This window comes from Acomys russatus, chromosome 21, assembly GCF_903995435.1.
Source record: "Acomys russatus chromosome 21, mAcoRus1.1, whole genome shotgun sequence".
Taxonomy (NCBI): domain Eukaryota; kingdom Metazoa; phylum Chordata; class Mammalia; order Rodentia; family Muridae; genus Acomys; species Acomys russatus.
The window spans coordinates 50,461,316-50,479,407 of record NC_067157.1 but is presented as its reverse complement, the minus strand read 5'-3'; the positions used below and the strand labels follow the sequence as shown (position 1 = coordinate 50,479,407).

At 47.2% G+C, this 18,092-nt stretch overlaps 1 protein-coding gene across 7 annotated transcripts in view; it reads right to left on the bottom strand.

The window, feature by feature from the left end:
• Window positions 1-18,092, bottom strand: part of Arid1b (AT-rich interaction domain 1B) — a 353,377-nt gene that overhangs the window by 227,295 nt on the left and 107,990 nt on the right. The window lies entirely within an intron of this gene.

Genomic DNA, 18,092 nt, shown 5'->3' with positions numbered 1-18,092 from the left:
CTAAACTGGGATATATTGCTTAGTTATTCTGAGGGGTAGGAGGCCCAGGCTGGCCTTGAACTTGTGATGATCGTCCTACTTTCAGTCTCTCAAGTGCTGGGATCACAGGAAGGAGAGCTGCCACATTTGTATAGCTGAAGTACAATTTTGGTCAAATTATTATTTCAATTTTAAAATAGTTAATAAAAATATTACTAACAACTGGGTCTTAAAATGCCCACCTTAATACCCATAGAGTGATATGAGTTTCTAGAAAACCAAATACTCAGGTGTGGAAGATCCACAAGCCCGCGTGGAAGATCCACAAGCCCACAAGCCCGCGTGGCATCATCCACAGAAAACCACACCAAAGAACAAAACCCAGTGGGGAGCAAAACACCTGTCCAGAGCGAAGAAATTCAGCACTTCCTGGCTCTTCCCAGGGTGCAGGGGTCGGTGTTCTGTTGAAATAGCACATAAATCAAATGCTGCCCTGCCTCACTCCACCTCAGAGACCCTGCATAACAGGTCCTGGCTACCTAACACAGGCCAAAGAGAAGCCAGAGGCTAAGGGCCTAATGCATAGCTTCTCACTTGGCTTTGAAAGTTGAAGAACCAGTTCCTAATGGGAGAGGGACAACAGAAAGAATGGGAAATACTACCTTCAAATAAAGTGTTTCCCCTTCTCTGTCAGTCCAAACAGGCATTAAGGAACCATATACAATTCTATTGTATTAAGTATTACACGGAAAATTCATGTTTATTAGTAAAATTCTCCAAGAGGCATCTGTTGTCCCACCTCATTCTCACACAAAATACACTGCAAATTCCTTGGCTTCTTAAGCCAAGAACTGGTACTGCAAAGTACATGAGCTGCACAAACTGGATTTCACCAGTCAGCACCAGCCAAGGGGCACTGTAAGCTGTCTTTAAACTGGCTCATGCTAAGAACAGCATTCCACTCTCCCTTTCAGAACTCTCCAAGGAAAATAAGAAGCCCTATCAAACCAGGTGCTTAGGCTCTAAGGAAGATGTCAAACACCCACCCTTGCAGGCTGACTATGGATGCCTGACTTTTACTTGGGAGCAACATGGTGACAAGGTGGGAGGGGCCCCTGCCACCCCACCACCATGGAGCCATGGCTCTGTGATGGGGAGGCCTGCAGTGGGTGGAGCAGGAGTTAGAGGATTATCCCATCCTGTCTCCCATCCCCAAAGCCAAGCTTCCCACAGAGAGAGGTTCCTGCTTGTCACTGAGATGACCTGCTGGGCCCCTGCAGTTCCCTGAGATTGGCAACCAGGATTTCAAGTCAAGTGGGGCACAAGGCCACATTCAGTGGCCTTCACCCTGCTAAAGAGACAGCACAGTGGAGCAAGCTGGCCTCACAATAGCAAGGGAACAGCAGACCCTGTCTCCTCACAGTATGGGGGTGGGGGGGCGCATCAAGGGCTTCAGTCAGGAACTACCACAGGCTGCCAGGTCCTAGGCTTGACAACTTTGGTACTAACAGCTTCTCTCCACCGCAAAACAAAATATTCTTAGAGGGCATGAGGAAGATATCACCACAACGGGCACACACTGCAACCCAGACAATACCCCTAAAGCCACAGCTGAAGGTGATCAGAAAACAATATGGTTTTCCAATTCACTCTTGAGGCTTTAAATGTTCAAAATCATTAGATCCCACCAAAACTTGAACTATTACTGCTAACCACAGAAAAACTTTCAAATTATTAAATACAGTTGGAAATAAAACCACAACCTGAATTCGTGAGAACACTGGAGAGAGCTTGTTCAGCCTCAGGTGGTATTTAAATGTGAGGACTGACTGAATTGCAGAAGCTCCGGGGTGGGTAGATCTAGCCTACAATAGCCATCTCCTAAAGATCATGTGCAGAATTGTGTACAAACAGGTATACTGTGGGACACACTGTGACACACTACAGATGTGACACAAGAAGATTTTGTTCTTTCTCCTGGTGAGGAGGTTACAAGGGTGGGGGGAGGGTGCAAAGGGACAGGGAAACGAGTGGGATTGGGGTGCGTGATGTGAAATTCACAAAGAATCAGTAAAAAGCTAAATGAAAAGGAAAGAGACCATATGCAGAGGGGCCATGTAGAAACTGACTGTGCTGGGCATTCTGAAAGCAAAGGCAGGAAGACTGTGAGTTCAAAACCAGGCAGGGCCACACAGCAGGCCCCAACACTCCTCTGTCTCACCTGAGGGTCAAAACTGTCAGTACTCTTTAACAAGCACTTATCTTCACCTCACATAATTAAACATAATTTAATAAGCAATAAACAGATAATATCAGTATCAGAGAAATACATTTAGCATTATATTTTATATTTTCAAAAGCATAGATTTGTATTTGAAAAACACATTGTCATCTTTGATTATTTATAAACTGAAGCCAGTATACACATATGAACACTCATTAAAATTATCTGTCAATCATATGAACAGTCGGGGGCTCTTCAGAACAACGCTGTGCCATGACAACTCCACAGTGAACAAAAACCAAGCACCGGAATGCAGTTCACCATCTCTGAATGTACCCACATCTCACCTATGGATTTAACAATGATGGGCTCTGGTGTAAAGCACCTTCATATTATAAAGCAAAAGTAATGGGGAAACCGACACACCACGAGGAAGGAGCATGGACAGGGGCGAAGTGCACACGCACAGAAGTTTTCTTTGAGGTATCTGATAAACGGAGTCCACACTGACTGAATGGCCAAACTGCTGGCATTGTCACACTACAGCATGAAGCAAGGTCAGCTGGAACAACAGGGTCCCATCTCACCTTAAGAGAGACAGCTCAGGAGAGGTGGTCCTGTCACTTGCCTGGAGTGAAATGGCATGGGTGTGGGGGTAATACGCTGTCCCTTTCCCCCCCTTGCCACCTGCGACAGTTAAGAGACCTGGCCCTGCCTTCTCTGGCTATAGCACTCAGGAGAGCATGCCCTGCACTTCACCTGGACAACACAGTGGAGGCAGACCTGATGGCAAAGGCCTGGTGAGCTGGCACCAAGGGCGTGAGAGCAGGAGAGCTGACCCTGCCTACTACTGATGGTGGCAATGGGTGGCCTGCTCAGAGCAGTGCTGGAGAGCTCAACCTGGTGGTGCAGATAAGAGAGAGCCTGTACAAGGACCAGCTCAGCTGGCATCCCAGCCCAAATCCAGGACTCTGAGTTGGCCCACCCCAAAAATCTGTATCATCTTCCAGTGATTGGGACATGTGAAAAAGCCAATCCTGCTTCTCCAAAACTGCAGGATCTCCATGACACAGGGCAACAACAAAGTAACAGGGAAGAGACACAGTGGAGATCCAATACTGATGGTGTCACAGAAGCCTGAGATCTCAAACCAGACCAGTGACTCATTGCAATGAACATTTGCAAATGAAAATGTGTGGACAGAGGGACATACTGTGGGACACACTGTGACACACTACAGCTTCCACAATGAAGTATTTTCTATGCTTTTTGTTTGTGGTGAGTGTGTGTGTGTGTGTGTGTGTGTGTGTGTGCGTCCGCGCGCACGTGCGTGTTATTTTGGTGGGGTGACAAGGGCAAAGGGCAAATATGAGAGAATGGTGAAATGAGCAGGACTTGGGTGCATGATGTGAAACTCTCAAAGAATCAATAAGTTTAAAAAAAAAAAAAAAAAGAGTAAGATCTAGTCCGGGAGCCACCTGTTTTTAGCCTGGGAAAGAAAAAGAAGGAAGAGAGAAGTGATTTCCATGACATGAGTTCAAAAGACACAGAGATGAATAATGAAAGGAAGATGGCATCCTTCCTCACTCCCTTCTTCCACAACTCATGTTAGGCTATTTTTTTTTTTAAAAATAATCCACCTACCCTGAGTACAAATTACAAGTGAGCACTTCCATCATTTTCCTTTAAGAGCTGGAAAACGCCTTCTGTGGGTGAGAAGGCCTTCAGGTCCTTCGCAGTGTTTCCGGGGTGACTACACAGCACATGTGGACACCCGAACTTAGCCGCATCTTATTGATGTTGTTTTCCCATCTTTATTTCGTACAGCACCGTAGCAAGCAACTTCAAGCATATATACATTTCATTTGAAATATCCCAATAGCACTATTCTCTACCAATTTAAATCCATCACAGAGCCGGTAAGATGAGCACTGACAGATGCTAGCGAAGTGCTCTTAACAACAACAACAAAAATAAAAATAATAAAATAAAATAAAACAAAAGCATCCATTTACACCCTAATCCATCATCATGGAACAATGCAAACAAGGTGTTTGTGCCAGCATCACAGTATCTAACTCAATACAAAAAGTAGCCAAGTTGAGTAGAGGAGAGGTACATACCCTCCCTCCCACCAAAGAATTTAAGAATATAGACCATAAGGGAATGACTGCAGTGGAAGAAAACAGTCATGACACAGCACAATGGCAGAACTCAACAGGAGACGGATGGGGACACACTCAACGAGCAACCACCTGCAGGGTTCACCACACAATAAAGAACCAGTTACAGAAACACAAACCCAGGGGGTGGGAAGGAGGGAGGGTAGGGTGGAGACGAAGCATAGTGGTTCAATGGTTCCCTAGCATGCACAGGTATGTGGGTTCAATCCCCAGGGACCACAGGGGCAGGGGGAACCCCACTTCCTTAACACTCTGGGTGCAGGAAGAATGTCTGAGGGACTTCATACATCCAGTAGTGTCACCCTGGCCAGAATCTCTTGCTGCCTCTGTCTCTCTACTTTGGAAACTGCCAGCATCAGTTAACCAGTCTCCTTGCCGTAAGACACTTCACTGGGGCAGCCCTCCACACACACTACAGACTGCAAGTCCGGGGAGATGAGCCCTATAAAAATGAGGCTTTATGAGTCTCTAAATAAAGAAGGTATCCTTTCCCAAAGGGCACACAGGACAGCACAGTCACCCTTGTGACCTCATGGAGGCCCTACAGGAAATGCCAGCAAGGGAAGCTGAAATTCCCAAGAGGCTTTGCAACAGCCTCCATTCCACGGGACAACTCCTTTACGGCCCTTGCTCCTAGGTGCCAGGCAGCGAAAACTTGCAGGATTTGCTTGTTCGTGAGCAGTCATGTGCTGCAGTCTCAAGAGTGATGGGCACTTAATTTCTACAGCTGTTTGCAAACCAGAAGCTTCAAGAACTACTTCACGGCGAATGAGTTAATGTAATTTTCACCTTGTAAGTTATAGTCTCCTAAAGGTGTTTCTTTATAAGCTTCAAGTCTTTATATACTGACTACTTTCCAAACATTTACTCCAGTTATCATGAATAAAAAACTCAAATACCAATTCCTCTTCAGTAGTTTCAATGGAAGACCACTTTTTCTGCCTTCCACCATCATTACTTAGTTAAGAAGCTAGACAGAGAACAGTGGGTCCCCCTACATCTAAAGTCCCCACATTCCTCTTCATTAAAATGGACACATAAGGAAAGTTCACCCTCCATGTTCACATACCACTCCCAAGCCTCCAACTGTTCCTGTCCTTCAGGCCTCACCTCCTAAGTGAGTCTTAGGACACCCACTCACTCTGTTATTTCCTCTGTGGCTATGCACAGATGATGCACCCCCAACCCCAACACTCATCTTGTTCATCCGCACTCTCTCTGTTGGGAGCCTTACACTACAGCCCCCTACCCGCTGCCAGGCCTATAGCCTCTTCAATGTGACCGATCCGGAAATGTTTTCTGGTGCTCATGGAACTGGCATCCGTGGTGTACGCAGAAAAGCTCTTCATGTCCTTCAGGAAGCTGACCCTCAATGGCTGTGTTCATGTCACACCTCACAAGTCCTGGTCTCACTAGGCCTCAAAGAGTTTACACACACACACACACACACACACACACACACACACACACACCCCTGAACCTCAGCTCTTCATGCCCTTCAGGAAGCTGACCCTCAATGGCTGTGCTCATGTCACACCTCACAAGTCCTGGTCTCACTAGGACACACACACACACACACACACACACACACACACACACACACACACACATACACACACACACCTCTGAACCTCAGCTTTCCCTACATCCTCCATGAGAATGTCTGGACTGCCCATAAAATTATGCTGGAAAGACCTCCAGGACCCTGAGACAATACCCCAAGGCCAGCTTAGACGGGGCATCAACAGAACTGGCCCTCCCAACACACATGATTTCTCCAGAAGGTCACCGTGCTCTTGGGTCTCCAGAGCCCAGTGGCTAACTAGTGTGACAGCAGCAGGTAAAGGTTAGCGTGAGTTCTCAAGGCTCACACCCCAGCACCAAAATAAAAAGCCTGAGGACAAACACACAGAGTTAGGCACAACTTGGCTCACGTCCAGGAGTACACATCACGTTAGCAGCTGCACTGCCTGGGAGCAACGTGCTACTAGATACAGTCTGCGTCTGCTACTACAAAAGTAAAAAAATGACTGGGAAAGGATGCACTAAAAATAACCTGGAAATCAAAGAAGAAAAGGCTGCAGAGAGTGACAGTGGTGCTACTGAAGGTGGGCGGTCGGGACACAAAGGCCCTACTAACATCTGAGATCAAACTAACAATTTTTAATTTTTTTTTTCTTCGGTTTTTTGGGACAGGGTTTTCCCAGCGTAGCCTTGACTGTTCTGGACTCACTTGTAGACCAGGCTGGCCTCGAACTCACAGAGATCTGCCTGCCTCTGCCTCCTGAGTGCTGAGATTACAGTTCAAATGGGTAATGATTTAAGTTTAATCCTTGGAGCTCACAGGGGAAGGAGAGACCAGACTCCACAGGGCTGCCCTCCATCTCCACATGAGCCCTGTCTACATTCATGCCACAGACCAAAAACATACAAATGAACCTTTAAAAACATTAAAAGGCCCAATCAAAATATCTTACACTATGCAAATCCCATCCTCAATGAAGGAAAACAAATAAGGAAGGTGAGGGGAGAAGAGAGAGAAAAAGACAGAGAGAAATGCCAGAAATATAAAAGTTAACACTATAAACCAGGGCTGTGGGGTTGTTGGTTCAGCTATGAAAAGCATTGGCTGCTTTTGCAGAAGATCTGGGCTAGCTCCATGTACCCTCAGGGCAGCTGACGGCTACCTGTGACCCTAGCGTCAAAGACCTGATGCCTCTTCAGGACTGGGTATCAGGCATGCATATGGTGGACACACAGACATGAAAGCCAAACACTCAATGACATAAAATAATTTTTAATGCTTTAAAAACGATACTAACCCAAAACCGGGCCTAAAGTGCTCCATGTCTGGAGTTTATTTCAAATAGTATTGTCAGGCAGGAGGTAACAGGGCTAGCATATGTGAGCCCTGGATTCAGTCCACAGAGAGAAGATGGGTGGGGTGGGGTGGGGTGGGGGGGGGGGGGGGGGGGGGGGGTGGGGTATACAAGATGGACGAGAGAAGACAGGAGGGGCAGAGAATGCAAGATGGAGGACGTGGATGAAACAGGCCCACCTAACTGTGCAACGCTGATTGGCTCAATCGTGTCTCCTATTTGCCCCAGCAATCTCCCATGTATCCTCCTCACTCCTGCTCCACAATTCCTCTAGCTCATGTAAGAATCACATAACCAAAGCCCAACTGGTTTTCTATTGATCCTAAAACCATAGTACAATATTTAGCTTCAATTAAAACCGTGTTCTCCCCAACATATGCTATCTATGTATTAATGCATTTACACATGCACAATGCTCATCGAGGAACCCAAAGGACACGTGCTTCAAATACTGTTTAGTTTCTCTTCATTCAAGGAAACTATTATTTTCCAGACTTAAAGCTTGTCAGGAGAAAAGGTAGGCCTGTGTGGCTCCACAGTACTTCTTCCTGATGAGCTTCAATAATAATCACAGTGGCGTTCTCACCACAAGCACTTGCCGTCAGCTAGTGGCAGCTGACGACTGCATACTGAGGTGACAGCTGTCCCCTAGACCTCCAGTGAGGGTGAGGCCAGAAGGGTACAGAGCAGAGCTGTGCCCAGTAAGGTACCAAGGAATTCTGGAGGCAGCAGCTCCGAACCCATGTTTATCCTCTATTCCTTCCGGAGCTAGCAGTGTGAGTGAGTAGGGAAAGCATGTAGATGCCTGAAATCATGTTTCCTAAGACAAAGGAGCTAAGGACTAAAGTAATCCAGACTTTGTTGTTGTTGTTGTTTATTTGTTGTTTTTCAAGACAAGGTTTCTCTGTGTAGCCTTCCCTGGCATTCCAGAACTCACTCTGTAGCCCAGGCTGGCCTCAAACTCACAGGGATCCATCTGCCTCTGCCTCTCAAATGCCAGGATTAAAGGTATGCACCACCAGTGCCAATTGTAATCAAGATTTTTAATAACCCATTTAAAAAAATCTCACAAAGCTGTATGCAATTCTTTGATGTGGAAGTTTATCTCATGGTATGTAAACATGTTTTGTTTTAATCCCAGGTGTGGGATATGGGAGTCTGCTCCAGTTTGTCCACAACTGATACTTTCCTCATGAGAGCGTGCCAGTAATGTTTGTCAGCTGGGAACACTTGTGAGAAGGTGTGGTCTTTGCCAGTTGAAATAATAGCCCGGGCTACCTAGTAAGCTCCAGACCAGCCTGAGCTATACTGGGAGATCCTGGAAGAGATGTGCATTGGCACCAAGGGTCCCTTACTTTGCTAGTTGCTGAAGTAGAGAGCAAAGGCTCAGATCACTAAGAGCCACGTGACCCTACAGTTAAGAAAAAGCACCTATGCCAGACGGCGCTCTAATAAATGTCCTGTGAACAGCACCTCTGTACTCAAGGCTTTTCCAAAACTCTCAAGCGTAACAATTCCTAAAATGAGAACCAACTGAGGACCCTCAAGGAACACAGCAGCCTGCTGGGACAGCATGTGTGGCACTCACCTCACAAGGAGCTGGACACAGAGAACAGGCAGCCTCTCCACACCAGCCTGCCACACACCTGCCTCACACACCAGCCTGCCACACACCTGCCTCACACACCAGCCTGCTACACGCCTGCCTTACACACCAGCCTGCCACACACCTGCCTCACACACCAGCCTGCCACACACCTGCCTCACACACCAGCCTGCCACACACCTGCCTCACACACCAGCCTGCTACACGCCTGCCTTACACACCAGCCTGCCACACACCTGCCTCACACACCAGCCTGCCACACACCTGCCTCACACACCAGCCTGCTACGCACCTGCCTTACACACCAGCCTGCCTCACACACCAGCCTGCCACACACCTGCCTCACACACCTGCCTCCTGCACCAGCCTGTCAGACACCTGCATTGCACACCTGGCTCCTTCACCAGCCTAGGACCTAGTGCCAAGGACTTGCCTACCCATGGTCTAAGAATGGCTCTCACTTCCCTAAAGTAACTGCCAACTTTTCTCCTCGGTACCACAAAGTTATTAAATTTCTCCAGTAAGAGTTCAAAACTCAAGACCACTCTTGCACAGGACAAGCAAGAAGAGCGAAGGAGATTGAAAATTAAATTATAACCTAAAGTTGACCGGTCACTGGTATATACTGCCCGCATTCTGATAGTTTAATGCCAAGTTAACAGACTCTTGCGTAACTATCTAAAAGCTAACACTTACTGGCAATGCACTCAAATGTACAACACAGAGAAAAGGAGCACACTGAGAGCAGCTGTTCTCCCCCTTATTACTGGGGCTCCTCAGTAGACAGTAAGGCCCCACTGAACACTGCTGGGAGGCTGGGGGCACTCACTGTCTGGCATGCTTTGCTCTCACATGGGTCACATCTGCTGCAGTGACTTAATGTCAACACACAGAAGAAACTAAAGAGAGATCTACAGCTTAAGAAGACATTAAAACAGCTGGGCGTGGTGGCACATGCCTTTAATCCCAGCACTGGAAGGCAGAGGCAGGTAGATCTCTGTGAGTTTGAGGCCAGCCTGGTCTACAAAGCAAGTCCAGGACAGCCAAGGCTACACAAAGAAACCCTGTCTCAGAAAAACTCAAAAGGGAAAAAAAAAAAAAAAAAGACATTAAAACAACAACAGGAACAACAGAACCCTGATATTTTCCTCAAGAATCTGGGACACACTGAAAACCACAAACTACACCCACAAAAGCAAAGTGTGCATGTCCCTACTTTCCGCTGCAGACTTCTAATGAGGCAGTCTACTACTGGGCCGTGAGTCAGCTGTGCTGGTGGGATTGTCGGTGCAGCTCTGGGAGGAGTGAGAAGAAGGCTTTTTGCAGCTATGACGGTGGAGGTTCTCGGAGCACGAAAGGAAGGTGCAGTCACACAGGCTGCTGACTGTCTGGGTCCTAAAGGTGCAGCTGCATCAGAAGCCCTTCTCCCAGCAGAGGAACAGACCGCCTGCCTCAGCCAAGCCCACTCCACTAGACACTGGAGGACCATGCTCCCCGACATCCCGGGGAGTCTCAAGGGCCCTGAGGGAATAACCCTTTCCTTCATTCCACCTCATTCTGTAGATACATGGAGAAGAAAAGGAGAGAGTTTGCTGAGGAGTCTGAAAAGCAAGGTACATCCTGCATAGCATACAGCAAGACCCCCCAAACAGCTACAGGAAGACCACCAGACGCAGAACTGGAAGCTGCGACTCACACACACAAGGCAAAGTAGGAGGCAAAGCACTTCAGTCCTCTCTTTGGTCAACACAGACTGTTTGTAAATGAAGGACTGTCAGGCAGAGTCACGGCTGTGTCCTAGCTAGCCCCTGGTCTACAGGAGAAAACAAGAGTGCCCACTCCTCCCCTAGAAGGAGCTGCAGAGGAGGAGAGCAGTGGGGATGTGGGGCAGTTGATGGAGCCTTGAGGCCAACAGCGTCTGAGAAGCCTCCAAGTGTCCACAAGGACCTCTTCCCCTTGCTCCGGAACACAGAACAGCGGGCCCTTCAAGGCCTGTGGCATCTTGGACACTGTTGAGGCTCAAGACGTAAGAGCCACTGGAAACCATATGCTAAACTGTACACACAACTGAGCAGAGGGAGGGGAGGGAGGGGAGGGAGGGGAGGGAGGGGGAGGGAGGGGAGGGAGGGGAGAAAGGGGGAGGGAGGGGGAGGGAGGGGGAGGGAGGGGAGGGAGGGGAGAAAGGGGGAGGGAGGGGAGGGAGGGGGAGGGAGGGAGGGGAGGGAGGGAGGGAGGGGAGGGAGGGGAGGGAGGGTCTAGTTTATTAAAGCCTATCAAGGAACAATCTGGAAAAGATACACGTCTCAAAAGAATGCTGTTCTGTACCCAGCCATTCCCTTTGGGGAAGACAAACCCTGTCGGCCCACAGACAGGCTTGAATGCACATACGGCCTCACCCACCCACATGCACACAGAGCATGAAAAGGACAGCTAAGGCTGCATCCAACAAGCCACGCGGGCTGTGTCAAGACTGTCTTCATCAACCCCTTAAAGCCCAGCGGCAAATGCTTAGCATCTTTAACTCTAAGAACTCAGTATACCATGCACCAGAAAAGTTACTGTGTGTCTGTTCTGTGCCAGACACTGGCCTCAGAACTAGAGATAAAAAAACCACAAACAAAATCATGCCTCTCCTAAAGCTGATTTCCTATGGAGGAGGCGCAGGCAACATTGAACTCTAACACACAAATCTGGACAAGCCACACAGCCATCTAGCTCGGAGGAAAACCAAAACAGAAAGGCCAAAGGGCACGGGCACGGGCAAGATGTGCAAGATGCCACGTGCAGGAAGGGCTGAGGACTCACCCCAAGTTGTCCTCTGACCTGCACGCAACTGTCATCGCTGGCACATACAAGATAAATGTATTTGTGTGTGTGTGTGTGTGTGTGTGTGTGTGTGTGTGTATGTGTGTTTACGTTTCTGACCAAACTGTCAGGAAGAACAAGTCATTTATTTGGGGGAGGGGGTTACAGGAGGCAAAAGGCTGTAGAAGGAACACTGGTCAGGAGCACGGCTTTCACTGGTCAGGAGCACGGCTTTCACTGGTCAGGAGCATGGCTTTGTGTGTGAGCTTCAGATCCCTGCGAGGCAGAGCAGAGGCCGAACAGGAAGGAGGGGAAAGTCCCAGCTACAGGTGCACTGACAATCACTAAATACTCAATGCCATGACACCACAGACACACAGGAAGAGAATACACTGTGGTTTCATGTCCTGTCACAGAATAGGAGAGCAAAGCCCCAAAGCCATGGTTGCTAGGGCCTAGGCTGAGAGGGGAGATGCTGGGCAAAGGAGATAGGAAAAATACGTTCAGGAGACCTACTATGCCACACAGTGACTGTGGTTAACAGACTGTGAAGGAAAACTGCAAAGGGGTATTAAAATTGTTCATTATGTGAGCAACGCACACCATAGTTAGCTGGATTCAGTCACCTCTAATGTCTACATACTTCAAAGCATCATGGTATATGGGGTGACATATATAATTTTACCTGCCAATTTAAGCAGAAAAGGCCCAAAACCACAGAGAGCTATTTCAGAAAGTACTGAAATAAATGTCTTATCTAGTGGGATAAATTCAAATGGTAACAGGAAGAAAAGGAGGAAAAAAAGCCAGTGAGAGGATGCCCATGTGCTCGGATGCCAACAGAACCTCGAAATGGCAAGAAAGAGAGACAGGGGTGTCAGGCATGTGCGTGCCAAAGGGAGGGCAGCAGTCTGTGTCTATGGGAAGGCAGAGGAAAGGCTCAGGCTGGGGGGAGGGTAGTGGTCACACAAGGGCACCACAGCTGCCTCCTGCATCTCACTCCTCTGTGAATTCGGCAACAGCATGACCATGAAAATGGGGACAAGAGGGGGGAATGGAGGTGGGGAGATGGGGAGAGAGGGGCATCAGAGGAGGATGAGAGGAGATGCACTGAGTGCAGCTAGATAAGGAGGAGAGGGACCACTGAGGCTGGACCTACAGATACATGCCACGCCCCCATCGCTGCACTGTTGGACCCACCACGAACTGTTTTGTATTGTTGTAGAGAATTCAGAAAACCCCATAGGACAGAAGAGACTTCAGCAGTCTCAGAGTGCTTCGAGCAACTTCTCTTTACAGTTAGACAATCGTTTGCACACACCACAGGCCCTCGCCCTGGGGAAAACTTCCTGAGAGTGTTCCTGAGAATGTGTTCCTGTCTTCACTTGGAAACTGCTGTGTGCCACCAGGTCACATGAGTCAGGCTGCTCAGTCTTGAGCCGGTCCAGCCACATATGTCAGTCACATACCAAGTCCAAGAGCCTCCTGTAGTCCCCATGTCACACATGGGGACTGTCCTGATCTCTAATTTCTATATATGGTAAGGCAGGCTGTCTATGAACATTATTTCCCCAAATTAAGAAAATGTGCAACTTCCATGCATTGAAAAGTGTCAGGTGAGCAATCACTGTCACAAGGATAAGGACATGTAATGGGGGCTGGCGAGAAGGTCCCGAGGAGAAATGACTGCCACCAAGCCGGACAACCCAGTCTTTGGAACTCACTGTCCAGAGAGAACTGATCTGTGCAGCGGCAAGTGTGCCTGGCTACACTCACATGCACATGTATACATAACACATACAGGCAACACAGAAATGAGATAAATATTAACAAATAAAGGCAATGAGAGTCCGTGGGTGTCGCTCAGAAGAAGAGCTGGAATGCCCCAGATCCAGCAGATCACATCTCAGCCACTTCAAAAAGCCCAGCATTCATGTGTACCTAAAAACACACAGCCAGGCCCAATGGCCTAGACTCGCCGGTAATCCGAGCTACTTGGAAGGCTGAAGCAGCAGGACTGAAAGTTCAAGGCTTGCCAAAGGTCTAAACTGAGTTCAAGGCCACCCTGGGCAAGTTAAAGAGAAAAACAAGTAAAGTAAAAAGTAGATGAGGGAAAGAACTCAGTTAGTACAACACTTGCCTGGCCTGTGTGGACCCCAGCTCAATCAATTGTGTGTGTACAATACATACACACAAACATACACACATTAGCTACAAATAGCAACAAAAAAGCTAACTGTTTGAGTCTAGAAACCAACTCTATTTATAGGGAGAGCAAAGTGTCCTTAGAGTCATTTTAGTATGCCCTAAATTTTCCAGGAAAGAGACTACCCTGTGTATGAAGTAAAGACTGTGTTGCTTGCTGAGAATCGTGCCAACAGGCTCTTTCCATCTTAGCAGAGAATACCACACTGATGTTCCTGCTGAAAATACAAGTCATGCGGACACAAGCTTTCCTTTTGTGCTGTCAAGGGCACAGAGACTACATGGGAACACCAAACATCTGCACTAGGTTTCCAATGGCTGCGTCCAAGCACTTGATTTGTGCACGGTGACATTAAATAAAACGCCTGTCGTTTTTATTGTATAGTTGGCATATTGTTCGGGTACCTTGAGATTCTGAAAGTTACTTATTTATATATGAATATTCTTTAAAATGAAGAAAAGGTCATTAGAAAAAATTCACTATATTATGAGACACTTAAACCAGGCATAATGGAGCAAGCCTATAACCCAGCACTCAGGAGACTGAGCCAGGGGTAGCCTGAGTTTGAGGCTAGCCTGGACTAAATAAGGAAACTATTTTTTTAGTAAAAAATAAAAGAAATGCGGGCCTTCCAGATTGCATGGTTTTAAAGAATATAAGTGACAGCAAACACTTAGGGAGATTGGTTTCTAGTGATGGGAGCCTCTGACCTGCCAGGCACACCTCTGCTCCCCCCTGGAATGCAAGAGGCACTTGGACCACAGATGGCCAGACCTAGCTAGAAAAGCTAGCTTTTGCTGTGGAGTTCAGCTTCTGGCTGGGTACTGTGCAAGGGACAGGTAAGTGAAGGGACAGAGGTCTGAGCTTGCAGATGGGAGGACAGTATGGCCACTGGCTAGCGGGGTATGAACCTAACAACAGAGAAGGGCAAGGTGGGGCTGGACTAGGGCAGGAAGAAAAAAAGCTCAGCTCCTTTGAGAATCAGCAACCACAGACTGACCACCACCAGGGTGTCTGGTCAAAATTAACACTTGCCCCTGTGGTGTGCAAAACCACAGGAGGAGAACTTTAGTTAAAGTGGTCCCAGAGGCCAGACTACATGAACCTTCTCATCAATCTTGGCTTTGCTGTTGTAGGACAACGAAGCATTATGTCAGTGTGATGCAATAAATTCACAGGCGCATGCGCGCACACACACACCTATTGGTCAGTAATGATGGATACCAAACTAGCCTTCACAGGTGTTGGTTACACTCGCAGGTGTAGTAGGTGAGAAACCTGGAGGGAATATGGGAGAAGGCGAGTCTGCCTCTCATGTCTCCAAGCAAATGCGAGAGCTAGAGACGTCACAGGCATTCACGCAAAGGGGGTCCTCTGAAGGTAAGGCAGGAACTCTTGGGGCCATCATACAACAATCACAAACATGTGCTACTCGTCAAGCCAGTGGACCTTGCTAACATAACACAGGCGACAGAAGAGCACGTTCGGCTACATCAAGACAAAACTGGCAGAGCACTCTATGGACCACGGACCTAGTTTCCCCATGTATCAAGGCACAGTCAGCAGAGGAAGAAAGGATGCTCTACAGAAAAAATTAATAACTAAGTCAGTGGATTAGCCTTGTCTACACTCTGTTTGAAACAGACTACGTACAAGTCAAGACCAGCTGTTGATCTCTCAACAGGGCTAGTTCAGCAGATGGTAAGTTGAGAAATTTAGTACCTGGAGATGATAGCACCATCCAGGGGTGACACGTGTGTCCATGACCCCACTCTGAAGTCCTCTGAGGAAGGCATCCATCTGAGATGGACAGCAATGGGCCCTGAACTAGCTGACAAGCATTCGGTGACGTAACATGGTGGCAGTTATCTGTGTGCGGATTGTACGGTTCTTTTCATGTGCACAGTCAGAACATTTGTAAGAGAGAAACTCACAAGATGAGGGATGGAAAAGTACCCAGAAGAGATCAGTACTTAGAGATGAAGGGCCAAGCAAGGACCTTCTAGACCATCCTTCTGAGGAGACCGGCTCAGAACCCTGGCTGGCCTCCCTGGCAGCTCTTCCAGGAAACAAAGACTTGAGGGACCTTTAGACAGGCCTCAGAGCTAGAAGGCAAAGGCAGTGCATATCAAAACTGAGCAACTACCCAAAGTGGGGTGCTTGAGTCTTGGACAAAAGGGTCTAAATACACTAAGCATGCACCTGAAAGAAAAAAAAAAAAACCCGTATCAGAAGTGTAGAAAGCAAGACCTTATGGGGAGGAAAACAGTATGTATGTGTGCGTAATAGGTATATACACATACATATGTCATACATATGCACGTATAAATCATACACACACACATATTAGTGGAAAAGACAAAGACCAAAGACACTCTAAGAAAGCTTTTTCCTTAAATAGATGGCCTGAAAGTAGAAGACAAGTTACGTAAGAGCTGAGAATGGGCAGGGTTAGGAGCCGGAGACTGTGACCGATAGCACTTGCGCAGACAGTGGAAGCATAAGAGCCTATGAATCGAAGCCATCCACTCATGTTAACAAAGGGGTAAAAGGAAAGCAGCAGTTCAAACGCCTTAGCTATGGATGTTACAAAGACCATGCTAATAAGGACTATGAATTTCGTTTAATAAAGTTATAGAATAAACAAAATAGCTCAATTCATAAATATAAGAATACTTACATGGGAACTGATTTGAGAAAAAGTTTATCACTGTTAAAATCACATACAAAAAAAAATGGAGTCACAAGTTAAAAACTCAAGGGTGAAACAAAAGGTTAAAAATTAAGAACTACTAATAAAATATATTTTTAAAAAATTAAGAACTACATCATCTGTGATGTCTTATAGACACCTGTGCAGAACAGACCATTCATTTTGAACACCACAAATTTTTCCAGGAAACTGGAAAGGGAACGAGCCTGCACTTTCCTTACACAGTTCCACAGACACCAGATCCTTCCAGAAGATAATTACAGCTCAATCTCATTCACACATACACGTGTAAGAAACTCAAACAGACATCAGAAAACCAAATCCATCTGTGTGTGTGTGTGTGTGTGTGTGTGTGTGTGTGTGTGTGAGAGAGAGAGAGAGAGAGAGAGAGAGAGAGAGAGAGAGAACACACATGTGCATATATACAATGTATCTTTAGGCTGATTTAATACTCCCAGAAAAGAGGTTTGCACACCATAAAAACAAATTATACATGGAAAAGAAAATTTCAGTTTCCATCATGAATAAGACACCATAGCAAGTTAAAAAAGTGGGACCATGCTTAGCCCAACAATGGGCAGCCACCAAAAGAGAGAAAAACACAGGTGAAGATTACTTTTACCTATGAAAGGCTAACAGCTTTCATTTAATAGAGACTAACAAGACTGGTCTGTTGGTTTTCATCCAACAGGTGCAAAAGGGTAATTTATATTTTTAAAATTTAAATATTTTTAAGTAGCAAAATCTATGAAAAGCCAGTGACTAGAAAGAGAGCAGCAATGACAAGAGCTTACACCTGTCACCCAAAAAACCAAGGACTGTGCTCACTCGTCACACCCACCCACAGCAATGGTCCGAGAGAGGGTGGCTGTTAAAAGAATACAACTTAACATAACATAAAGAGGGAAGGCCCTAGAATATTCCTAGTGGGGAGGGTGGTGCTTTAGAAGACCATAAGGGAAACGGAAAACTGCCTGAAGGAACGGTGCCTAGGAGGACCACACAGAGATGGTGCGGTGCGGTGCTGTGAAGGAGGCGGCAGCCCGGGCTGAAGTGGCAGAGCGAGCACGTCGGGCCTCAAGAATGACTTCACACCCCTTCTCTACCCGTGTCAGCTGTCTTACTTTACTCCTCCTGCCAGCTATGAAAATATCAAGTCACCCACTTTTCCCCAGGGCCTTGAGAGCAGCTGACTGGGGACTGACTTTCACTGTCTAACCCTCTTACACACCATACCCGAGATGTGCATTCCATAGGCCAGCATCCTCCCTGGCCATACTCAGGATCACATGCTCCTGGCCTTCAACTGTACAGTGTTCCTGTTGCTCTTCCAACTTCTTTTTTTTTTTTTTTTTTTTTTTGGTTTTTCGAGACAGGGTTTCTCTGTGTAGCCTTGGCCATCCTGGACTCACTTTGTAGACCAGGCTGGTCTCGAACTCACATCGATCCGCCTGCCTCTGCCTCCCGAGTGCTGAGATTAAAGGCATGCGCCACCAC